The sequence below is a fragment of the Prionailurus viverrinus genome, chromosome A1 (genome assembly GCF_022837055.1).
Source record: "Prionailurus viverrinus isolate Anna chromosome A1, UM_Priviv_1.0, whole genome shotgun sequence".
Taxonomy (NCBI): domain Eukaryota; kingdom Metazoa; phylum Chordata; class Mammalia; order Carnivora; family Felidae; genus Prionailurus; species Prionailurus viverrinus.
The window spans coordinates 158,599,048-158,625,398 of NC_062561.1; the positions used below are offsets into that span (position 1 = coordinate 158,599,048).

Genomic DNA, 26,351 nt, shown 5'->3' on the forward strand with positions numbered 1-26,351 from the left:
GATGTTTTTGTTATTTAATGTTTCATGTCCTTAGGCATGGGGATACTCACCCAGCAAATGCAGATTCTCACAGAGTCCCATTCTGTACCTAAGCATACATACCACCCACTCACTTCTTGGATTCCCCCCCCCCCCCACCAGCCACTGGACTGGCCTATTTCCTGGCAAGAGGTAGGGAAGTCATGCCAAGTATCTCCCCTTCCCCTAGGCATGCCACCTGTGGGAACCCATGGTGGATGGGGGACCTCTGAGGGTAGTACAATCTCCATGCTGGAACATGCTGGGTACCTGGATCAGCAGTAGATGAGAGACTTATCTTCCACTTATAAGATGATCACTCCATGGTGCTGTCAGTCTGGGATGTGGATGACTGTCAATAAACCTCCCTGAGTTGTCTCAGGGAGCAAGGGGGCCCATCTGTTTGTGCCCAGAGGGGCTGGAGGCCAGCAGCATTACTGGATGAGGACCTGGAGGAGTAGGGTCCTGAAGTGCCAGGGCAGCTGAGAACCCATCCCTATAAGGTGGGGAAGTATGATGGTTGGTAAGCTGAGGCTCCAAGCTCCCAGTGCATGCTCTTTAGTCTCTTAGGAATTCACTTAGAAAATTCAAACTCATAGATAAAATTATTATTTAAAAAAAATTATTTTGAGAGAGAGAGAGAAAGCCCACAAGTTGGGGAGGGGGAGAGAGAAGGAGAGACAGAATCCCAAGCAGCCTCCTCACCATCAGTGCAGAGCTTGGTTCAAACTCATGAACTGTGAGATCATGACCTGAGCCGAGATCAAGAGTTTGACACTTAACTGACTGTGCCACCCAGGCACCCCTCAAAGATAAAATTATTAAGTATTTCAAGGCAGAGTATTTAACTCATGTTGGAGGAAGGTCTTCTAAGCTAATACCCTATGTGGCTGAAATGGCTGCATACCAATGAAGCAAACAGACCGTGAGCTTCTGGAATAACCTTTCTGACACTACTTGAATATCACTTTTATTTCTTATATATCAGTGCTTCTAAACTTTAATGTGCATGTGAATAATATGTGAGGTTCTTGTTAAAATGTGGATCCTAATTTAGCAGGTCTGGGGCCTGAGATTCTGCATTTCAGACAAGTTCCCAGTGGATGCCATAGCTGGTCTAGGAACCACCTTTCTACACCTGTCTCCCTTAAAAATATTTCATTTGGAAATTATTATAGACTCACAAGAAGTTACAAAAATTGTAGACTCCTGTATACTATTCTCTTAACTCCCAATGGTGACATCTTATATGTAACACAAATACAATATGTGATATGACTACAATATAATATCAAAACCAGGAAATTGACATTGGTACTGTAAGATAACAAAAACAATATAATTTAGTAACAAGTTTGATGTCTTTTTTCAAAGGAAAACCATTCATGGATTGAAGGAATACAGTGTCTCACAAACAGTGGAACATTGTTCCTGAGAGATTTGGGGTAAGAGCGAGTTTTATAGAATGTTACAAGAGGCAAATGGAAGCAGGGCATGGTTGGCTAGGATGTTGGGGATTTCCTTGTAGGTCAAACAGTTTCTATTTTCTAGAGTAAGGTAAGCTAGCTAAAGCAGAGTCTCTGGAGGATTGTCATTAGTGTATGTTAAGTTTCCTTGACAGGTGTTTCCTGTGAGAGTAGGCTGACTTAGGTGTACATTCGTGACATAGAGTGGGTCACTGGGGTCTCCTCCCTTTTGTTGGTCCTGATATACAAATTTATTTTATCAGTACAGTATTGTTAATTAGACTATCGACCTGGTTCCACTTTTATCATTTTTTATTTGCATATATATTTGTGTGTGTCTGTGTGTGTCTGTGTCTGTACAGTTATAGGTAATATCATTCCATGTATAGATTTTTGTAACTACCACTGTGATCAGGATATGGAACTGATGAAGAAGAATTATTTTGTGGCCTCCCCCCACTTCCCTAAAGATGGCTATAATACATTGGGAGTTCTCAATAATTCATACAATAACAATGCCTATTCTTTTCTCATAGTGAGAGTTGTCCCAAGAATCCAGCAAACCATGAGGTTGGCAGTTCTAAGTGTGCTGAAGCACTAAGGTGAGGTGAAGTTTTGGGGGCAAAAATGTTGGTCATTGGAGGGAAGTATAACATTCCTTGTCCTAGTGCCTTGCACTCATCCTGGAGGGTGCCTTGTATAAACAAAGTCAAATACAAATTTTGGACAATCATTTTACTTAAAAGAGACGTAAGGAAAATGGGAACCAGGTATACCCAGGAGATCTCTAGGATTCAGTGTGGGAATTGGTAAATATTAATTGATAATGACAAAGTAAGATGTTCATCATTATACTGTTCAGTGAACTTGGTAATTGCTTTATCTGTGCATTAGACAGACTGCAGACTTCACACATCTTTATGATAATAAGCTTACTTCATAATGCCACTGAAAATAAGACTTGTTAACTATCACATGCCTTGTAAATGGAAAAATATATCAGATTTTGGTAAATATGACTCATAATTATCAACTTCTCTTTTTATTTTGGTGGTATTGCCTGGTGGTTAAAGACATTATTCTTATCAACTGTGTGACCTTGGCCAAGTGACTTAACTTTTCTATGGCCCAGTTTTCTTATGTCTAAGTTGGAGATGAGTGTAGGACCTATCACGTAGGGTTGTTGCACAGATAAAGCACATGCGACAGTGCCTTGCAGAGTGTAAACACTCAGTATCAGTTAATGGTAGTATTATTATTATTAGGACTAGGTCAGCCTTGAATACCTTCTACTAACAATTGCCTAAGATTTTGGTTCTTTATATCCAAACCACTGACCTCAACAACTTTTTTATATTGAACATGTGTAGATTTTTAAGGTTAGAGGTTCTTTTAAATATAACCACTCACTGTACAGACGAAAGTTAAACCTATAGGCTCTGGGTTCAAGTTCCAGCACTTACTAATTGCAGACTAATTGTGGGGCTTAGGCAAGGAACTTCCCTAAACCATAGTCTCCTTATCTATAAACAGGGAGAGTGTAACAGTATTTACCCCATAAACTTGTTGTAAAGATTAAGTGAAATAATCTATATAAAGTGCTTGGCATGTAATTAGCAGGTTATTGATATTTGCTGTTATTTTTTTATTGATATCTGGTTTTCCCAGTAAGTGTACATGGCCCAGAGTTCCAGAGTTATTGGGAGAGATGATGTTAAACCAAATATAAAAGAGCTTCTCTCCAGCCAGGTGATTGATCACACCTTGAGGACATAGAAACTGGAGCTCCTAACAGTATAGATACCCATGTGTTACAGAGACCAAGAACTATTCCCTGATATCCATCCCTTTCTTTTTTTTAATAATTGAACTCTGCCCCTTGCCAGATTTAGGAGGTCACATTGCCAGTAGAGCCAGAAACCACAGTTCCCCAGCCTGCATGTTTTTTGCCAATGGAATGGGTACAGCTTCTGTGCTTCCTGACCAGTTACTCCCTAGTTCCTTGTGTCCCCCTTTCCTCTGCTGAGAATGTGATAGTGCATGGACAAGGTAGAGGACCAGCCTCCACCATGGAAGCAAGGCCGCACCCTGAGATTGATGGAGCAACAAGATTAATTTGATTCTCTGGACAACTTTATGGAGTAGACCTGCCTATGTCACATTGGCCTGCCTGTGTAGTATAGGGCTGTTAAATGAGAAAGAAGTAAATTTCTATCTTGTTGGCGCTACTGTATATTGGAGTCTCCTGGTTATAGCACTTTAGACTATATCTTAACTCATTTATCATGACCATCTCTAAAGATGTTGAATGATGGAAAATAGGCTTTTTAATAAGATCCCCCAGTAACTGTGATGCCAGCAATCCAGGGACTAGCCTTTGAAAAACACACACTAATGTGCTCTAAAGATGTCACCATGTCTCTAAGCAAAATATAAGTTTTGGAAAGGGGTCTAGAATTTAGAAGATAGGAATATCCCTTGTTAAAATTTTATTGTACTTGAACTGAAATTTGTTCAAGAATTCTGAATTAATATTCGACCTCATTTTATATCAGCAGTAGGATTACTTTTTAAGTTAAAAAATAGATTTATTAAGTTGAATACCTAAGTTGTTCTTTACATATTATTTGTAATGACCAGAAGAGTGAAAATACTTTGGTATTTCAGGCTATTTGTTGATTGTATAGCATGGATACAAGGAAGAGGTAATTCTATATATGTTGACTGAGGTACCCAAGATGAATTAAGCTAAAAATAAACAAATAAATATTGCAAAAAAAAAAAAGCACCAGACATAAAGAATACATGTGGTTTGACTCCATTTATTAAAAATCTGAAAATAAGAAAAGTTATGCTGCTTACTATTGTGTGCTTAGGCAGTATAATTAAAAAGAAAAACAAGAATTAAATACTCTGAAAGTCAGGAGAGTGGAAACCTTTGAGAGGGAGAGTGAAAGAGGGTGGTAATTAGGAGGACTCTAGAGGAGAGCTTTTAAGGGGCTGGAAGTGTTTTACTTTTCTTGTAATTAATTAGTTAATTAATTAGAGAGAGCTAGAGTGCTTGCAAGGTGGAGAGAGGGACAGAGGAGGAGAGAGAGAATCTTAAGCAGGCTCCACGTTCAGCACAGAGCCCAATCCTGGGTTCAATTCCATAACTCTGGGATCATGACTTGAGCTAAAATCAAGAGTTGGCCTCTCAACCGACTGAGCCATCCAGGCACCCTGGTTTTTACTTTGTAATCTGGCTGGTGGTTGCAAGGGGGTTCACTTTGTTATTTTGTACATTTATCTATGTGTATATTAGATTTCACAATAAAAACCTTTTAAAGCATATTTCATAACTACATTAGGCATATATATATTCTCTATATCTTCATTTACATATGTTTTGTGTGTGTGTGTGTGTGTGTGTGTGCACGTATTCCTGTGTACTCATAGAAATTTTACAAAGGACACACGTACACACAAAAGAAAGAGCTATGGGTAATTGTTATTACCTTTGGGCAGTGGGAATGTGGGGTAGGGAACATTTTACTTTGCATTTTACAATTTGCATTTTATTTACTTATATTTTCTTCAGAATCATTTGTTACTTTTTAAAAAATAATCCCTCGAGGCGCCTGGGTGGCTCATTCCGTTGGGCGGCCGACTTCGGCTCAGGTCATGATCTCGCAGTCCGTGAGTTCGAGCCCGCGTCAGGCTCTGTGCTGACAGCTCAGAGCCTGGAGCCTGTTTCGGATTCTGTGTCTCCCTCTCTCTGACCCTCCCCTGTTCATGCTCTGTCTCTCTCTGTCTCAGAAATAAATGTTTAAAAAAAAATAATAATCCCTCAAATATTGTATGTGAACATACATCATTTTATTTTACATGCCACTGTATTATTGGAATTTTGTTTATAATCTTGTTACTTTAAAAATTCTTTCTCCAAGTTTGCATATGTATACATATGTGTACATTGCATACACATAGTAATACATGCTTGGAGAATTATGGCATGATACTTGTAAAACTCTTCACAGTGGTTACCTCTGAGGAGTACACCTGGGGATAATTAAGAGAAGGGAGACCTTTCACCTTTTACTTTATATAATTCCGGTTCATTTGAACATTTTCTTTTACAGTGAGCATGTACTACTTTTAAATTCATAGCACACATAATAAAAAAAGTAAAATCTTAAAAAGAAAAAAATGGGGGTGGGGGACACCTGGCTGGTACGGTTGGTAGAGCATGTGACTCTTGATCTCAGGGTCATGAGTTCAAGCCCCACATTGGGGGTAGAGATTACATAAAAAATTAAACTGAAAAAAAATAAAATAAAATCTTAAATTTATAGCACACACCAAAGGTGATATATAGCATATTCCAGCGTATTTTGTTTTTTAGGCATGGAGGGATAGAAAAAGGTCTACTTAAAAATGTGTCCAATTTGGGGAGAAGGCTCATCTTCAGGGAAAGATATCCTAGAATACAAACCTACATCCCTGCCCATCACATATATGCTAGAGCCTCTGATAATGGGCTAATTTGATGGAATCTTTGAAATTAAATCACAAAGACAGGATTCCTTAAAGGCAAACATGGCTCCTGGCCTGTGGAAAGTATTAGTTATTTGTAGAATTTTTTGGAGAACAGTATCATTTAAACGATATTTCATCCAATAAGGTTTCACTACTTATTGATGCTTTTTTTTTTTTTAATAACATGTTAGGTGTTTTTTAGTGAGAGGATTAAGAGGTGCAGAACATGATTGATGAGATGCAACTGGGTGATTTCTGGAAAAAAACTATTAGTGTTTTAGGCCAGTTAGTATTTTAGTCAGCTTTTTAAAAGCATAGGATACAGGGGTGCCTGAGTGGCTCAGTCGGTTAAGTGTCTGACTCTTGACCTTATCTCAGGTTTTGATCTTAGGATCTTGAGTTCAGGCCCTGCATTGGGCTCTGCACTGGGTATGGAGCCTACTTAAAAAAAAAAAAAAAAAAGCATAGAATGCTTTTAAATTGTTAATTTTAATTGTTAAATTAATTTTAAACTTAATTGTTGTTAACAATTTTAAATTGTTAATTAACAGTGATACTTATCCTAATTGTTGTAAAGCTCAGGGCAAATGATCTAAAATTCAATAGGAATGACTTAACCAACAAAAATTCACTCAAAGACTAAATGTATTATAGAGAAACAACACTCGTATTAATCAAAGTTCTGATACTGAACTTCATGAGTAACCTTATCTAGATAGATTGAACAATTTGTTGCTGATAATTAGATAATGCCACGAATGATAATCAATAATAATGTTTTGTTGGTAAAAGAGGCAATCAAATACAGAGATGCAGAAGTGAGCTACTCACTGAAAAAGAGCTTCTTTGGAATAATGTCCAACAGTGGTATAAAACTGTGCTGACTAAAACAGTAGCAACCAATTAACATGTGGCTACTGAACACTTGAAGTGTGGCTAGTCTCAGTTAAGATGTTGTGTGTCAAATGTACACCAGATTTGAAGACTTAGTTTAAAAATGGATTATAAACTGTTAATAATAATATTAAAATGTTGATAGTGTCTTAATATTGATTACATGTTGAAATGTTAATAATTTGGATATATTGGGATGAACAAAAATTATTAAATTTAGTTTCACCTGTTTGTTATTTTTTAATGTGGTTATTAAAATTTTTAAGTTGTCAATGTGGCTCCCATTTATAGCTCACTTTTGTTAGACGGTGCTGGTGTACAAGGTTTGAATTATAAATGAACCGAGAATCAGCATTTTCACTTCCCTTAAGTTCCAGATAGGGATACTAATTCCAGAGAGGAAACACAAAGGCACAAACATGATTGGGCAGAAGCGAGGAATAGAGCTTCCATCTTTTGATTCTCTGTCTCCCTACACAGTTGGCTCCTAATGGAAAATTTGAGGACAGGGAATCAAACTCAGGACACCTACACATTAGAGATCATGTTTCTTTAACATGTGAAGAGCTAGACAATGATTAACAAACAAAAAACAAAACAAAACAAAACATTTCTAAGGACTTGGATTGAGAATAGAGGTTAGAAGACTAACATTCAATTTTACACATCTTTGTGTTACTTTTAAGACTTGGACATGTGTTACTATTAAGAAAGAAAGAAAAAAGGCTGGGATGGAGGGTGAAGCAGACAGATAAGGTTCAAAAGAAACCATAGTTTGAAATTCAAGTTTGGAGATATTTGAAGTGGCTTTTTCTACCATTATCTTTGTTCACATCTCTAGATGCCGTTGTTTAATTCTTTGTGTTCTCTTTGGGGTGGTTTACTTTTTACATTACTAAAGCGAAATCAACTGTTAGAAACTAATTTTTGAATTTGCAGCTGTAGCTTGAAAAACCTATGTTTTCCCTACTTTTATAAGCACAGGCCGGTGAGAATGATTGGTGATTTTGTTTCAAGAGAATTCAAGCTCTCCCTTCTAAAGGGCACTTGCCAACAGACTAGATGTTTCAGTTTGAAGCCATTTGCTACAATCATCCTTGAGATTTTTGCTCACGGCATCCAGAGCTATTATTTCTAAAGACAGATTCTTAGAACACAAGTTTATTTAGCTTCAGAACATACACAGCCTCCTTACTGGAGCAGCTGTACTGAGTTTCTGAATGGAAGGATGATTTCCACAGTGTATTTTATAGCCACACACCATTCCCGAGCATAATCTAAAATACAGATTATGTTTATTTATACTCCTTTATTGTAGGAGAGAAAGACATACTTGGCTAGTCTGAGGGGTAATGTTTACAGCAGCATTTTCTTTTTTTATGGCAGTTTCTTCAGGCCCCTGCATTGTTGACTTTCTTTCTAAACCCCAGAACTTGATTTAGTGGTCTCCTAGCCCAAGACCAGGATAAATGCAGGTTGCCTGTGCTTAACAGGACTCTTGGAGTATGTATGGGTATGGGACAAATTCCTGTTTAACTTTTTGTCAATATTCTCATTTCCTCTTCTTATTTCATTACTTTCAAGCCTTTTAACCCCTGAAACAAAAGATAATCCTGTCCTGGAGACTGATGGCCTCTTTTGTACCCACTTTTCTGAGGCAAGTGCAAGAATTCTAAAGGAACTTTGTTTTTTAACTGTTGAAATGTTTTTGTTTTAAAGTATAACGTATTTATTTTTTTAACTTAAAAAAATTAATTAATTGGTGACCCATCTCTTTTGATAACTATACCAAGTTCTTTATTTCAGATGTCTTTTCTATTTGTATTGTACACCAATTTCTTTGTTTTAATTAAACCATTATTAAAAATTTTTGAGTACAGTTGACACACACTGTTACATTAGTTTCAGGTGTACAACATGGTGATTCAGCATCTCTAGACATTATGCTCTGCTCACTGCAAGTGTAGCTGCCGTCTGTCACCATACACTGTTATAATACCATTGCCTGTATTCCCTCTGCTATACCTTTTATTTCTGTGACTTATTTATTCCATGAATGGAAGTCTGTGTCTCCTGATCCACTTTACCCATTTTGCCCATCTCCCCTTTCCGCTGGTAACTGTCAGTTTGAAGGGACTTTTTTTGTTTGATTTTTTGCAAGTTATTTACCAAACGCATTCTCGGATATCTGAACCCATCTAGAAGCTGAGTAGTCTGATTCTCTTGAATTCCAAACTCTGCATTCATTCATTTCGTAGTTAATTTTAGGCACCTACTATGTGACAGGGTAGGGTTATATCTGTTAGAAATAACCTTGGCACGGTGAAAAATACTGGACAGAGGCCCTTGGACCACTCCTCAGGACCTTTGGAGTGGGAGAAAGGGGGTGGAGAGGAAAAAGTCGACGAGCTGGGATTTCTGAGTATTCTCACCTCCAGAAATAGTCAAATAGCACCTGCAAGCTTTCTCTGCCTCTGGATTTCTGCATGGGGCTTTAAATCACTGGGCTGAGCTCTCTTGACCTTTGCTCACTTGTTGTCTCCACAGCTCCAGAAGCTGGGGCATTTACATATAACCCTTACCTGGGCCCTGGTCTCAGCTCTATCAAAACACCAGCTATTTGACTAGCCAGCAGTTGCTGCTGTTGGTCATTTACCTTGATGTGCAAAAAAGACAGGGCCTCTTTTTAGCATTAAGTGTTAACCATGCTTAAGAGAAGAAGTAGAGGTAGAGCTTCATTGCAGCTCCCTTTTAGAAATGGTTGTCCAATAATAGGGGTCCTCAGTCACACCAGTGGTATTACACAGTGACAGTTTCAATGATATGTATGTACCTGGGTCCTGTCCTAGACCAATTAAATAAATTATGGGAATGGGACCTGAGGGTGAGTATTTTTGAAAAGCTCACCAGCTAATACACAGCCAATATTAAAAACCACTGGTATTGAAACTGTCAGGCCTTGAAAGGGACAGATGTGGGTGTAAAATCCAGAATTTACCACTTACTAGTTGTAACTCTATGAGGCTCTCTGAGCCTCAGTTTCCTCATCTTTAAAAGGAGGATGAAATTGTACCTTCCTTACAGGTAGCTATGTAGCACATAGAAGATACTCAATGAGTAGTGGTTGCTGAATAAGGCTATCAGTATTCTGTCTGATATGATAGCCATTAGCCATATGTAACTATTTAAATTAAAATTAGACAAAGTTAAAAACTTGCCCCTAAGTCCCATTAGCCACATTTCAAGGGCTCAACAGCCATATATGGCTAGTGGCTATCATACTGGGTAGCAGAAATGTCAAACATCTCCCTCCTTGCAGAAAGTTCTTTAGATTGGAAAACACTCATTTATAACATCTGCTTCAGTAAGACCTAACTTTATTTAGAGAAACGTCATTTCAAACTCTTATGGAAAACCTTCTACATTTGTTTCTGTTAGGTAAACAGCAGGCCTTTTGGCTCGAGCAGAGAAGTGAAGGAAATCCAGGAACCACCTCTTCTATGGAGACTTTTTTCATGTTCCTATATACCTGTAAATGAGTTTACCTCAGGTAAACAAACAAGTGGGAACATCCAATCGATTGTTCAAATAATGATGTCTCCTCCCCTCCCCACCCCACTAGTTCGGAGGCCACGCTCACCAACCATTTAGTCCACTTTTGAAGTAGAACATTAACTTTTCCCTGCCCTGTTTTTTAGTACTACAGGCACTATCAGCGAAGCTGCAACTGGCGTGTGTGTGTGTGTGTGTGTGTGTGTGTGTGTGTGTGTGTGTGTTGGAAAGTGGAAGAGGAAAGGGCAGTAGCCGGGAGAAAGAACTGGCATTGGGAAGGGAATATCTGTCAGTGGGAAAAGGAAGGCCATAGATAGGATGTATTTTATGATTTTATTATCAGAAATGTTTATTTCAGGTATTTTGATATCTCTTCTATTCTAAAAATTCTTTAGTGTCATTTTTATTTACCTATAGTAGGTAAGAGCACAGGCTCCGAAATCAAACCTCCTGTGTCCAAACCATACTCCATTATGAACTAGCTGAATGACCTTGCGCAGATTACTTAACCTTTCTAAGTCTGTTTTTCCATCTGCAAAATGAAGATAAAATATTAGTATCTACACCTCATAGTATTATTGCAAGAATTAAATGACAGAATATATGGAAAGTCTTTGGTATAGGACATAACCCCAGATAAGTGCTCAATGAATTAAAAAAATTATTTAGAGAAAGAATATTTTATTGTCAATAAACAAATGATGTGATACTTTTAACTACAACAAGTATAAGCTAAATATATTCCTCATAAGAGTGTTAAATCTGTTTTAAAATTTATCCATTTGTCATATCTTCTAGAACACGTAGGCTTCTTTTACAGTTTCTGTGTTACATAAATGTTCCACGTGTGCTACTGTACTTGTTTGGTTAAGCATAGGCCTAGCAGCTTGGGAAGTGTCAAAGTCTGAAGAACAAATGTATTGTTGATTCGAGCTACTATGTTAAAAATTGCTAGGGGCGCCTGGGTGGCCCAGTCCGTTGAGCTTCTGACTTCAGCTAGGGTCACTTGATCTCAGGGCTCTTTGCAGCCTCGGGCTCTTTGCTGATGGCTTGGAGCCTGGAGCCTGCTTCACATTCTGTGTCTCCCTCTTGCTCTGCCCCTCCCCCACTTGTGCTCTGTCTCTCTCTGTCTCTCAAAAATAAATAAATGTAAAAAAAAAAAATGCTAATATAACCAAGCAGTCTTAAAAACAATGAAGGTCCTGGTTCTCAATGGAAAAGGACCACAACCTACCTCTTAAATTCACTTTATATTTGTTTTGTCTTCCTGCAATGATGTTTTTGTTGGCAAAGTTACTTTATTTATTTTTTTTTTTAATTTAAAAACATGGCATGTCTTCGGGTATTTTATTATTTAGATGTTTCACACCCTTTTGTTTTGTTATGCAGTGTGACAGTGTGACAAACCTAAAAACTAACTCCCCAGTGAGTGGAAAGTGCTATCGTTTATTTTTAGTAAGAAAGCTGTATTGGTTCATATAGCTGCTTTCCCAGCTGAAATAACACAGCAGATTGGTGCTGTTTGAACACTGTTAATTGCTGAAAGTTCTTAAACTAGTAAATAGGGCTGATTAGCTGGAATCCAAACAGCAACCCAAACAGACCAGACCACTTTTGATAAGATAAACACTCTACTAACCTTAAACATTCCCTCCTGATTATCTTCCTGTGGTATGAAATGTTAAACTAAAAATATTTTTATTTTTCCTATTTAGAGAGACATCAGGGAAAAATTGTTTGCGATATTTAAAACCTAGTTAAAGGTCATTATGTCCAGTATATGATTTAGTAGATAATTATCAGCAATGCTGTTACTAAATCATTAGCCTAGGAGAGTTGAACAGTAAAGGTGGACTAGTTTGTAACAGAAAGTCCTGATATAGAAGATCACATTGTACTTTGTCATTTCTGTTTGGGCAACTATAAACAAACAGTAGTAACTGCAACAAGAGAACAAGGAGCTTTTAATAAATAAAATGTAATAGAAGTTCATTAGGCATCTTAAATCTCATAACTGGAAAGTTTTCTAGAATAAAACTCCACTTTTGCTCAGCATTTGAAATATTCATTGGAAATACAACTCTAAAATTCCTTTCACCTTCCAGGTTCTAGAGCATTCATATTAAAATTAAGTTTGCTTGAGGCATTTTATTTAATAATTTTTTTAAATAATTATTTATGTTCAAGAGGCAGAGAGGCAGAGTACAATTGGGGAAGGGCAGAGAGAGAGAGAGAGAGGGGGGGATACAAAATCCAAAGTAGGCTCCAGGCTCTGAGGTATCAGTACAGAGCCCGATGTGGGACTTGAACCCACCAGCTGTGAGATCATGACCTGAGCAGAAGTCAGATGCTTAACCGACTGAGCCACCCAGGCGCCCCAGCATTTTATTTAATAATTTAAAAACTATTTTAGTGAAATATTGCTGATGTGAACCGGCACATTTCCTTAGCCTTGGAAATAGAGACTGGAACAAAACAAAAATTTCCTTACCAATGAAGTATAGAGGGTGAGCCAGTTTTCTAAATTTTCCAGCTCAGAAATTCAAAAATAAGGTAAACTTTTATAAGATTAATAACAATCTTATTGTTTTCTTGGCTCACTATTGAAAAATAGCAAGTAGGAAAAAGAAAAAGAAAACATCTATAGTTCCACTAACCATCATTAAGTATTGGGTATATTAACTTCTAGTCTTTTGTTCTATACTTTAAAAAAAATTAGAGTTGAGCTCATATAGCATATACACTTGCTTAATATTATGGTGTTACTAAAGCTTGTGGCTATGGAAGTATAATAATTTCTTATTGGATATTTAAGTAGTATCAAATTATTTCATATTATAAACAATGCTTTGGTGGAAATATTTGTGCATAAGGGTTACTCTTCCCTCTGACTCTATTTAGCATTATTTCCATAGGATAGAGTCTCAAAAGTGAGAATACACTAGATCAAAGTTATGAATAATTTTAAGGCTCATATACATTTGCTTTCCAGAAGAGTTAATTAAAACTATATTACCATTAAAGATATATTACTATATAGAATTATGCCTACTTTACAGCATCGTGGATAGCAATGAACAATTTTACTATGATTTTAATATGATTCTCTCGTGTTTGTATCTTTTAGAGTTTGAAATTATAACCAAATAGGAGGTCATAATTTCGTATAGTCAAATTCATTTGGCACAAAGAAATCCTCTGTTTCAAGATTATAGACCGTATGGCTGCTAATTGTTGGTGAACTTTAAGATTTCAGGTTGGCTTAGCACAGATGGTGATTTAGATTCTAGTCTGATGGTATTTTAAAAATAATAATACAAATTATTTTTCCCTGTCTACCTTAAAAAGTATCTGAGGCACTAGTATATTTTGCTTTTAGTGGCTGAATTAGATCTTATTAAACTAGCTTTTTCCAGGTAATAACTATATACTCTGGAACATGTATAATTATATTATATTATAACATATAATAATAAAAAGTAGGTACTTGAAGGGGCAGGAGAATGGACAGAAGCAGACAGATCTTGGTGAGAAATCCATGCTTGGAGGAGGTGAAGGAGATTAAAGAAGACTTAAATAAGTAGAAAGACAATATTTATAGGTTGGAAAACTGTAAGTTGGTAAGATGACAATTCTTCCAGAATTGATACATAGAGTCATTACAATCCTGGTCAAGATCCTAGCCAGCTTTTAAAGTTTTTATTTTCATTATTTTTATTTATTTTTTATTTTTTGAGAAAGGCAGAGAGAGAGGGAGATCTCAAACAAGGTCTGTGCTGACAGCGCAGAGCTAGATGCAGGGCTCAAATTCACAAAACTGAGATCATGACCTGAGCTGAAATCAAGAGTTGGGCGCTTAACCGACTGAGCCACCCAGGCAACCTCCTTTTTAAAAGTTTTTACTTACTTACTATTTATTTTTAGAGAACTAACCGGCTTTTAAAAAAGGAAATTGACTTCAAGGTTAACCTTATTAGTGATTCCATGTAGATAGCAGGTATCTCCTGACATTATGTAGTGAGAAGTATATTTAACCTCTGGGGCATTCTTTCTGAAAACCCATGAGTACAGCCTAATCATGAGAAAAACATCACATAAACCAAATTAGGGGACATTTTACAAAATAACTGAAAAGTCATGCATGAAAAGCAAAGAAAGTCTAAGCGCTATCATAGTCTAGAGGAGAGAGAGAAGACATGATGGTTAAATGCAATATAGTATTCTAGACTGGGTCCTGGAAGAAAAAACTGGTGAAATCCAACTTAAATCATCTGTTTAATTAATAGCAATGTGCCAATGTTGGTTTCTTAGTTTAGAGAGATGTACCACAATAATGTACAATGGTAACATTAGGGGAAACAGAAACTAAGTGAGCAGTATATGAGGACTCTCTTTGCACGTTTTCTGCAAATCTAAAGTGATTCCAAAATAAAACGTTTATTAAAGTGGGGTTCCTGGGTGGTCCAGTCAGTTAAGGGTCTCACTTGATTTTGACTCAGGTCATGATCTCATAGTTTGTGAGTTTGAGCCCTGCATCTGGCTCTGTGCTGACAGCAGAGCCTCCTTGGGATTCTCTTTCCTCTCTCTTTGCCACTTACCCCGCTCATGCTCTCTCTCTCATTCTCAAAATTAAATAAACTTAAAAAAAAGTTTTTTAAAGAAAAAATAAATTGACAAGCTTATTCTAAAAAGTATGGAAAAGCAGGGAACCTAGAATGGCCAAAATAATTTTGAAAAAGAATAAAGTATTTATAGTACCTAATTTTAAGACTTATTATAAACCTACAATAATCAGGAGTGTGTGGTATTGGCTTAGGGTAGACATATGGAAATGGAACATAATAGAGAGCTTAGAATATATCCCAGTTTATAATGATTTTCAAATTAAGTGCCCAGGTGAAAGGCACTTAGGCACTAAAGGATTGTCTTTTCCACAAAGGTGCTAAAACAACTGAATATCTCTATGGAAAAAAAAATGAACTTTGATCCTTACCTCACCCTTATATAGAAATTAACTTGATATGGACTATAGACCCAAATTTAAGAGTTTAAAGCTATAAAACTCCTACCAAAAAAAAAAAAAAAAAAAGCAAATTTTTTGTGGCATTAGTTTAGGCCAGTGGTTCTCAACTGAGGGCAATTTGATTCTTCAAGGGACATTTGGCATTGTCTGTAGATGTTTTTGATTACCACAACTGGAGTGGGGTGAGGAACATGCTGTTGGTATCTAAGTAGAGTCCAGGCATGCAAATGAATATTCTACAATGCACAGGATGGCTCCCTACAACAAAAAAATTACCAAGTTCAAAATATCAATAGTACAGAGTTTGAGAAAGCTTAGGTTAATCAAAGCTTTCTTAAATAGATATAGAAATCATTAATCATAAAAGAAAACTAAATAAATGCTGAAATAAAAATAAATGCAAATTATAAGTAAAAATTAAAACTTTTGCTCTGCAAAAGATACAGTTAAGAAAATGAAAAGGCACTACAGGATGAGAGAAGGTATTTGTAACAAATACCTGACAAAAGGCTCAGATTCAGAATATAAAGATAACTCTTATGACCAATAATAAGAAAACAAACAACCTAATAAGAACTAGGCAAAGGATTTGAACAGATAATTTAAGAGAGTATAGGGGCACTTGGGTGGCTCAGTCGGTTAAGTGTCCAACTTTTGGTTTTGACTCAGGTCATGATCTCACAGTTTATGGGTTTGAGTCCTGTGTTGGGCTCTGCAACTGGCAGCTCGGGGCCTGCTTGGGATTCTTTCTCTCTCCCCCTCTCTCTGCCCCTCCCCTGCTCACACGGTCTCTGTCTTTCTCAAAATAAGTAAATTAGTTAAAAAAAAAGAGCATATAAATATGGCCAATAAGTACATAAAAAGATGCTCAATGTTACTATTCATCAGGGAAATGCAAATTAAAATCATAATGAGATACCACAACACACTCATTAGAAAGGCTAAGGTTAAACAGCCTGGCAACAAGTGCTGACAGAGATGTGGAGCAACAGGAACTCTCATACATTGTAGGTGGAATTGCAAAATGGTTCAGTTCTACTCTGGAAGACAAATTGGCTCTGTCTTAGGCAGTAAGCATATACTTACCATAGGACCCAGCATTGCTGCTTTGTAGGTATTTATCCAAGAGAAACGAAAATATATGTTCATACAAAGGCTTGTATGTGATTATTTATAGCCACATTATTCATAGTATCCTCAAATGAAACGATCCAATTATTCATCAACGGTTAATGGATAAAGATTGTGTCATGATATCCCTGGTAGTGATATAACCATACCATGAAATTCTAATAGGCAATAAAAAAGGAACAAAATACTGATACAAAACAGCATGGAAGAATTTTAAAAACCTTATGCTAAGTGAAAGAAGTCACAAAATTATATTCTGTATGATTCTATTCATATGAAATTCTAGGAAAGGTAAAACTATAGTAACAGAAAGTAGACCACTAGTTGCTTGAGGCTGAGAGAGGATCAGCTGAAAAGAGGAAATTTTTTGGGGTGATAAGAAATATTCTCTAACTTAATTGTGGTGATGGCTACATAATTACATACAGTTATGAAAACTTATCAAACTACATATAAGGTGAGTGACTTTTATTTTAAATTCGACCAATAGGAATATAAATTTAAAAAAAGAATTTGAGGCTTTGAAATTAACAATACACTATCAAAAGAATATGAACCAAATAATAAAGGAAAAAAATTATATCTAGAAACCAGCTCATAGTAATTATTGCAATTGAGCACTAATCTATCTTTAAAGTTCTTGATAGATAATACAAAAATGAAAACTTCATGTGCTCTATACTTTTTATTGTGTCATAAGTGGAAGAGTATTTGCCTGTCTGAAGACTACACTTTTTTTTACAATCAGGAAAGAATAATTATTTGTGAAAATCTTCACATCAGAACACTAAATACCACACTGGACGATATTTCCTAAAGGACTAAAGGAAGTTGAAAATATTCTTTATATTGTTGACTCTTACACTGACCATGAATAAACCATTTTTATTAGGAGGCAGGGCCTTGGGGAGTAATTAGGTCATGAGGGCTCCATGGAATTAGTGCCTTTATAAAAGATACCACAGAGAGATCCCTCAGCCATGTGAGGAAACAGCAAAAAGACATAGTCTATGTACCATGAAGTGCACTCTCATCAGACACAGAATCTACTGGTGCTTTGATCTTGGACCTGTCAGCTTTCAGACTGTGACAAATAAAATTTTTGTTGTTTATAAGCCACTCAGTTTATGGTTTTTGTGTTACAGCAGCTGGAACAAGTAAGGTAACCTAATTTCTATGCATGACCCAGCTCTGGTCAATGAGATGATTGCTTACCCCTGCCCCCCTGGCCATAGTAAGAAGCATTATGGCAGAATGGTTAAAAGACTAGGTTCTGGAGATGGACTGTGTAGTAGGAATATGATATCATAGCAGCTTAATATGCGCTGGCCATCCATTACATGTTTTGATAGTTTCCTGCATTGTGCATTTTACTTCCGGAAGGTAGTTATAAACAAAAACAAAAACTTACTTTTCCCAGTCTCCCTTGTAGCTAATGTTTAGATATGTGACCTAAGTATTACCAATTTGATAGCTAAGGAAGACCTTGCCTCAGAGGTGAGCTGTGGAAGGAAACAAGCTGGTCACAACACATCATTTTGCTGGCTGTGGAGTGGATGGCAGAAGCCAAACCTTTTTAGGATCAGTTGTAGCTCCAATTTCATTCATCCAGTTCTTGAGTGTGGTACTGACAGAATCCTAAGACAAAACCTCCAAACTGGCTGGCCCAGCTTAAAGCTGTAGCCTTAAGATCCAGCTCAAACAATTTTTCTTGACTCTAGTGGGTCAGTCTCATCCTCTTTTTCTCCTTATTTTAACAGTGATAATTAATTTCATAATATTTATAATTTTATAGTAGCTTTTTTGGAGACCTTATTCTAAAAGCTCATGTACAAATTAGCAGTACTGAGACTATTATACAAGAGGATTCTGGCACATAATCACCACTGAATCTAATGGAGACATCTACTTTTCTACTGTATTACACTTGTTTGTGATATGAGTGAGTTTCTGTGGGATTTAGCATAGCAATGATTTACTTAAACTTCAGTGTATGTTAACAGTCACAGGTAGAGCTTGTTAAGATGTGTATTTCTCTACCCACAGAGATTCTGATTCATTTGGTTTGATGAGGAGCACAGCAGTCTGCATTTGAATATCTTTTTAGGTGATTCAGATGAAAGTGGTCCACAGAACATATTTTTATAGACATTGGACTATAGTTGAACTCCTTACACATTTTTTTAAATCTGTATTTACCCTCATTCATCAACATTAGCTCAGTGCCTGACTCATGGTATTCTGTAAGTATTTGCTTAATGGCTGATTTTTTTTATTGTATGATGAATAATAAAGGACATGGATATTGAAAACAGTTGCACTTTACATACATATGTAGCTCAAAATCTCAGAATGCTTTGGAACTAAAGAAGCAAATTGAATAATATTTCTCCACACAGTGATTCAACAGGTTCTCTAACAGTCACACTACTGGTTCAGTGGGTTTCCCACTAAATCCAGGATTCATTTTTAATGCATAGTCAAATATAAGGTTCTACATACTAATTTTTGACTCATGTATTTATCAGGGGCAATTGTACCCATATGTCTGATATGTTTATTGCTAAACAAGATGTCTTCTTCCAGAGCTTGAATGCTTTAGTTCTAGAAGGACTTTCCCTCCTACTGCTCTTCTAGCCCTCCCCTCTCTGACAGTATCTCAGGGTATCAAGAGAAAAGTTTGAGAAAAACAGCATTTGTGAAATTGTACCTTCTAAGACCCAATTATGTATTGATGATGATGTGGAGATAATCACAGGGCTCAGATGTAAGCTCATTTATTTCTTCAGCTTTGGCTCTTTGCCTGCCTGAGTTTGAGTAGTTAGGCATGATAACAGAGCCAACAGCAGGTGAACATGGTTTGAGGAGAGAAGAGAAAGATCAGGAACAAAGACCTGAAGCTGAAATCTCTCAGAATGGGTATACTCACCACTGGCCCTGATCCCCACAGAAGCCTTGTAGTGCTTATTTCTACTTATAGGGATTCTGACTGTCATGCCTTGTCTCCTTTGGATGGCCCCTCTTATACAAAGTCTTGTTTGGTTTTCCCCATCTGCATTCAGTAAGATCTGGCCAGGAACCTCTATTTTGTAGTTATTTCTGTGAATCCTCTATCTCTTCTGTCAGACTGTTAGCATCCTGATGGCAAGGTAACTGGACTGAATAAGGACTCCATAAAAGTGTGAATGAGCTGTTGGCAAAGAGCCCTGTTTTCCTGCTGTGAATGGAAGGACTGGGACGAACATGCTAAAATGTACTAAGAGGTTTTGAGAGAGTATTTGTTAGAGGGAGGAGTTGGGAGGGGGAGGGAGGGTAAGAATTTTAAAGATAAGGGAGTAGAAAGTTTCTGAAAATTGGTGGTATACCCATAGAGTGGAATACTAAATAGACAATGAAGAGAAGGATCTTTGCAAGAGGTATAAGTGAGGCAATGATTCGTTCACTTTTCCTTTTTAAAACAACTTGGTGAAATGTATTTTACATATAATTAAATCCATCCATTTCAAGTGTACAATTCAATGATTATTAGTAACTTTACTGAGTGGTGCAGTCATCACCGTAAATCACTTTTAGAGCATTTTCATTTTCCCAACAATATCCCTTATAGACATTTATAGTTATTCCCATTCCCACTCCCAGGCCCAGGCAGCTACCAATCTGTTTTATGTCTATAAATTTGCCTTTTCTGGATACTTCATTCATATAAATGGAATCATACAATATGTGGTCACTTGTGTCTGGCTTCTTTCTCATTGCAAAATGTTTTTGAGGTTCATCTGTGATGCGGCATGTGTTGGTAGTTCCTTCCTTTTTATTGTCAAAGAGTATTCCATTTATGGACATACTATACTTACTATACCCATTTACTGGTTAATTGACATTCAGGTTGTTTTCAGCTTGGGACTATTATCAACATTTCTGATATTCTGCAATGAAAATTTCTCTACCAGTCATGGTGTAGGCATATGTTATACTTTTTCTTGTGTAGATATCTTGGAGTGGAATTGCTAGGCCATTTGGTAGTTTTGTGTTTAGTTTTTTGAGAAACTTAGAAACTTCTTTTTAAAGTGTTCATATTTTATTGTCACTAGCAACGTATGATGGGGTCCCAATTTCTCCACTTCCTTACCAACATTTGCTATTGTCTGTCTTACTTGTTCCAACCATTCCAATGGGTACGAAATGGTATCTCATTTTAATTTACATTTTCCTAATGACTATAGATGTTGAACATCTTTTCGTATCTTTATTTGCCATGAATCATTTGCATATCTTCTTTATAGTGAAATATCAGCTCATATATTTTTGCCCACTTTTAAATTTGGTTATCTTGGGCACCTGGGTGGCTCAGTCAGTTAAGTGTCTGACCCTTGATCTCTGCTCAGGTCATGATCTCACTGTCCCTGAGATGCAGCCCCAAGTCAGGGTTGGTGCTGTCAGTGGGGATTCTCTCTCTCTCTCTCTCTCTCTCTCTCTCTCTCACCCCTTCCCCTGCACTCACTCATGCTTTCTCTCTCTCTCTCTCAAGATAAACATTAATAAAAATAAAAATAAATTGGGTTGTCTTTTTATTATTGAGTTGTAAGAGTTATTTGTATATTTTGGATATAAATTCTTCAGCAGATACCTGTTTTGCAAATATTTTCTCATAGTCTGTTGCTTGCCTTTTTTATTTTATTAAAGTTGTCTTGTGTAGCACAGAAATTTTAAAGTTTGATAAAGCCCAATTTATCAATTTTTTTCTTTTATGGAATGTGTTTTTGGTGTCATATCTAAAAAAATTTTCCCTTACTTAAGGTCTCAGAGATTTCCTCCTATATTTTCTTGCTTTTTAACTCTTACATTTAAATCTTTGATCCATTGAGTTAATTTTTATATATGGTGTGAGGTGATGGTCTAAGTTCATCACTGGGCATATGGATAGCTAGTTGTCCTCACTTGTCTTAAAGATTTTATTTTATTTTTTGTTGGGGGGAGAGCTGGGGTGGGGGGAAGGCAGAGGGAGAGGGAGAGAGAATCCCAAGCAGGCTCCATGCTCAGCATGAAGCCCAACAAGAGGCTTGATCTCATGATGATGAGATCATGACCTGAGCCAAAATCAAGAGTCAGAGGCTTAACTGATTGAGCCACCTAGGTGCCCCCTCACTTGTCTTATAAACTGACCTCTATTGAGTGCTTGGTTTTAGGGTAGGCACTGGTGATACAAAATAAATTATATAATTTCCAATTCCAAGTCAAGTGTAGGGAGTGTAACATAGTCAAGGAGTGTAGAATGGAGGAACACACCAACTGAAGATCTGGTTACTTCTGAGATAAAATCAAGGAGGTGGTGTCCTCAGAGAAAAGACCTATACATATTAGCCTAGTATAGTGTAATGATTTCATCATCTTTGGTCTCTTAACACACTAGTTTGTTGCCATCTGTTTTAAGGTTTATTTCTAAAAACTTATGATTAATAAAGACTTTAAATCCATTTTTTTAAAACACTTGATATTCTTAGAATGGAGGGTATAGTGCTACCTTAGAATTCATCATATCTCAGGTTATACCCTGAGAACATGTCTCCCATGTGGGCATTATTTTAGACAAATGCTTGAAAACTCTGGTTTGGTGGATGAACATTAGATTAGGAATCAAGAGACTTACTCTGGGACTAAATGGCTTTATGTTTTTGGAACATCACCTAACTTCTGAGACCTTCAATTTGCTCCCAGTTTAAAATGGCAGTTCATTTTCAAGCTCTTTACTTTGGAATGTTCTATTTGTTCATTTAGTCAGTATTTATTGAGTACTCATTTTGTGCCAGGCATTGTGAGGCACTATTAAGAAAAGGTAAGACAAAGGAGACAGATGCTTTTATAGAGAGAGATGAGAAAACAAATCATTAAAAGATAATATGTTCCACATTTTATGTTAGTTCTACAATTCCCTTGGTCTAGAAATGCATAGCTCTTCTGACCAGGGAGTTAACTGGGGAAGACAAAGAAAAAGGAAAATTACTCTAAAGATCAGCTTTCACAATGTGCTATGCAGGAGAGAATTCACATGTTAGACATGTGACAGAGGACTTCCAGCCTATACAGCTGCAGCCTACCTTTGTACAGTGGGATTTCTTCATGTTGTGGTAAAAAAGGTATACTTACTTCCTTAAGAATAGTAATGGGGAAAGGTATATAACTTGGCAGATATTGGGTATATAATTCACTTTATTGTATTTAAGATTATAATGGATTTTTTTTTTTTTTACATTTCAGGTTTTCCTAAAAAGCAAAACTATAGTATGACATTTTGTTAAGAAGTATGTTTTTAATGTATTGCAAGAACATGAATGTGATATAAATCAACTATAAATCATGCCCCTGTTTTTAAGACTTTCTTTCAGGTTCTGAGTTATATTCTCTAATACATTTCGTGAAGTTTCTTTTAGAACTACATCACCTTCAGACTTGAACCTAATCTAATAGTCTTTTGTGTAATGTACAGACAGGAAACCTCTGATCTGAAACATTTTTCAGACTGTGGGTGCTGTGCTTGGCTTGAGTTTACCCTGAAATCCTCCCCTGTTTACTGCCACACACATGTATATTTTCTCCTTTTGACAGTAAATAATCTGGGGCTGCTTGTATGTGAGTAGTGGAATGGTTTGCAAAGTTATAAAAAAATTAAGCTAACATTCCATTCCATTCATATAGCTTTATAGTCTTGGCAGATGTACCATTTAGGGGCAACCATAGTTCAAGTGTACTTAGGTAAGCCTTAACCATACATTGTGTTTTGAAAAGGCCTTGTCTTGGTCTATTAGTCAGGATGCTTGGTTGCAACAGATGGAAATTCAACTCAAATTTACTCAAGCAAGAAAGAGAATTCGTTGTCTCTCTTAACTGGAAAGTCTCAGTGTGGAACTGGCCTTAGCACAGCTGAGTCTAGGGACTCAACAGAATTCTTGGCTCTCTTGATTTTTCTCACTCAATTCAGCATTCTTCTAGGTATCGGCATTATTCTATAGCAGATTTTGTGTGTATGGTAGTCAGTGATGACCACTGGCACCTCCAGACTCCTCTGTTCTTTTTAAGTCAAAGTCAGAAGAAGAGAGATTCTTTGGTGTCCATATATTACCTTTCATCATGGGACTCTGATTGGTCCTGCTTGGGTCATATGTTCATCCCCTTGTACTAATCTGTGAACAGTGGAAGGTACAGTAAAACCTTGGTTTGTGAGCATAATTCGTTCTGGAAACGCTTGTAATCCAAAGCATTTGTATATCAAAGCAAATTTCCCCATAAGAAATAATGGAAACTAAGATGATTCATTCCACAACCCAAAAATATTCAGATAAAAATGATTACAATATTGTAATATAATACAAGATAATAAAGAAAATATAAAATATAAAGAAAAATAAACAAACGAACTGGCACTAACCTTTGAAAATCTTCATGGCTGAGAGAGACCAGACAGAAGAGGGTTATTTTGTAGGAGGACTTTTACTATCGCTAACAGGATCACTGCTATCTATTGGCTCAATGGAATATTTTTCTTTTTGTTCAGCTTTAACAAGGAACCTATCCAATGACACTTACTTTTGCCTCCTTTTGAGGATTTCGTGGAAATGGCATCGCATTGCTTTAAACAGATTCGTCGCTCGCACTGCTATCACCTTATTCAGGTGGTGCTTTTTTACATAATTTTGCACTGTTTCCCACATTTTACACATCTCCCTAATCTCATTTGAAGTGAAGGATTCTTCCACCTTTTTTTCCTCCTCCTCCTCTACAGATGAGATGCTGACGTAGACTTCTCATAAAATCTTGCAATTTCGGCCACTCACATACCTTGTTTATACTTCTTGATGATTTCCTTCTTAACTTCCACCATAATCATCTTCTTCCTATTGCCTTTCTTTTCAACCTTTTTCTGCATAGGGCCATTGTATATACTCACATGGATGTTGACTACAGTACAGTATTAATGAAGTCTTATCATATACTGTATTTAATATAACTGGCAATAAGGCAGCAGAGAAAAGAGTCTATCTACATCTGCAGGCAGCCTGCCTAGAATGAAGCAAAGTATTCCTAAGCTTCCTCTTATATGGAAAAGGAAAGGACTGTCCATAGGTGCTTTGAAATGATAAAAAATACAGTAGTGTCAGTGGTGAGCACCTTCCAATGTTCTGAAAAGTCACTGATTTCTGCCAAACATGGCAGCCTGAGACCAAGCATTGGAGCATAGGAGATGATCGCCACGATCCTGCAGTGAGAGAGAACTGTTGACTGACTGACTTGTGATCTTGTGATTTGGTGTCACGTACTACTCATATTGCAAGACATCACTCATTTATCAAGTTAAAATTTATTAGAAATGTTTGCTCATCTTGTGGAACACTTGCAGAACAAGTTACTTTCAGTCAAGGTTTTACTGTATAAAGAATGACTAGCCCAGGAGCTGTCCCAGCTCATGAAGCCAGGTCAGAGTAAAGGCCTCTGATTAATAAGTTCTCCAGATCCACATGGGGTGAAAGAGGAGCAGGTCCCTAGTGGATGCCAGGAAGACACAAACAACAGATGTCCACTACATTTGGTAAGGTGTTACTAAGCACTCTTAAGTGAGAGGAGCACTGGCTTTCATTTGCCACAAAAACACATAGCTGCTGCTAATTGTATTACAACATGTATTTATCTACGAAACCATCTCAAATATTCTAGAGATCTATTCAACTCATTATTTCTTGTTCTTACTTATGGTTATAAAATGTCTTTTTACTGAATTGGCAGCATCAGTTCTTAAAATTAATTTTCAAATCTTACCAAGTTTTTGTAAATATTCCCATTGTAATTGCTTGCAAAAACTATGTTTAGTTCATAATAAAAATCACAAGTATATTAGTTGAGAGAGATTATTTAAGAAGTGGTAGTTCTCAGATAATTTCGATGTGTTGATGGCATTTGATTACCTGGAATTAAACAAAATTATTTGGATGGAATTGGTTTCAAATCCTTACTTAAAGACTAGAAAAGAGTTTTTAAGTGACCACAGTTATAAGTTTCCAGTAAACCACATTTCCTTTCCTTTTAATTCTCAGATCTTGACCCTGATTAGCTTTCTGATAAGGGAAAATTCCAAAACACATATGAAGGAGAGAATTACATCGAGACATTTTAAATAGCAAGTCCAAATACAGTAATCTTTTTTTTTTTCTTTCTCATATTCACAAATTAGGACACCTCTAGCTTTTAAAATAGAGTAAGAAAAAGGGGTGGCATACATACAGAGCAAATCAACATTTAAATATAGCACATTAGACTTCTTTGCATATCAAAGATGAGTAATGAAATGTAAGTTGATTTTGGTTTTAGAAAACGTTCTGGATGTTGGCTGCTCATGCTGTGTTGCCATGCTCTAGAGCTTTATGGGGCCTGTATCACAGGATGAAAGATGAGGTGAAATCAAATCAAAAAAGCCCTGCTATATTGTTATCATTCAACCTTTTTTGGACTATGTCCAGTGTAGATACATTATATACAGAATTCCTATATATATGGTTAATTTTAGTAAGTACATATCTTGTTCTTTGAGTCTACAGTTCATAAAATTAGAAGCATTATGTGAATGACTGGTTCCTGGGAAATACACACTGAAATATGTAGTGGTAAAAGGCATGATGTCTCCCACTAACTGTCAAGTGGTTTAAACAGCAGCAATAATCACATGATGTTCTTTTATATAAATGTTTCATTGTTTATCCAGC

The 26,351-nt window shown here is 36.6% G+C and overlaps 1 long non-coding RNA gene across 1 annotated transcript in view; it reads left to right on the forward strand.

The window, feature by feature from the left end:
- LOC125154807 (uncharacterized) overlaps nucleotides 1-26,351 on the forward strand; it is a 127,526-nt gene that overhangs the window by 15,984 nt on the left and 85,191 nt on the right. The window contains exons 2-3 of the long non-coding RNA XR_007147939.1: nucleotides 1,393-1,463; nucleotides 2,021-2,086. This is a non-coding gene — a long non-coding RNA (uncharacterized LOC125154807). The remainder of the gene's footprint in view (nucleotides 1-1,392; nucleotides 1,464-2,020; nucleotides 2,087-26,351) is intronic.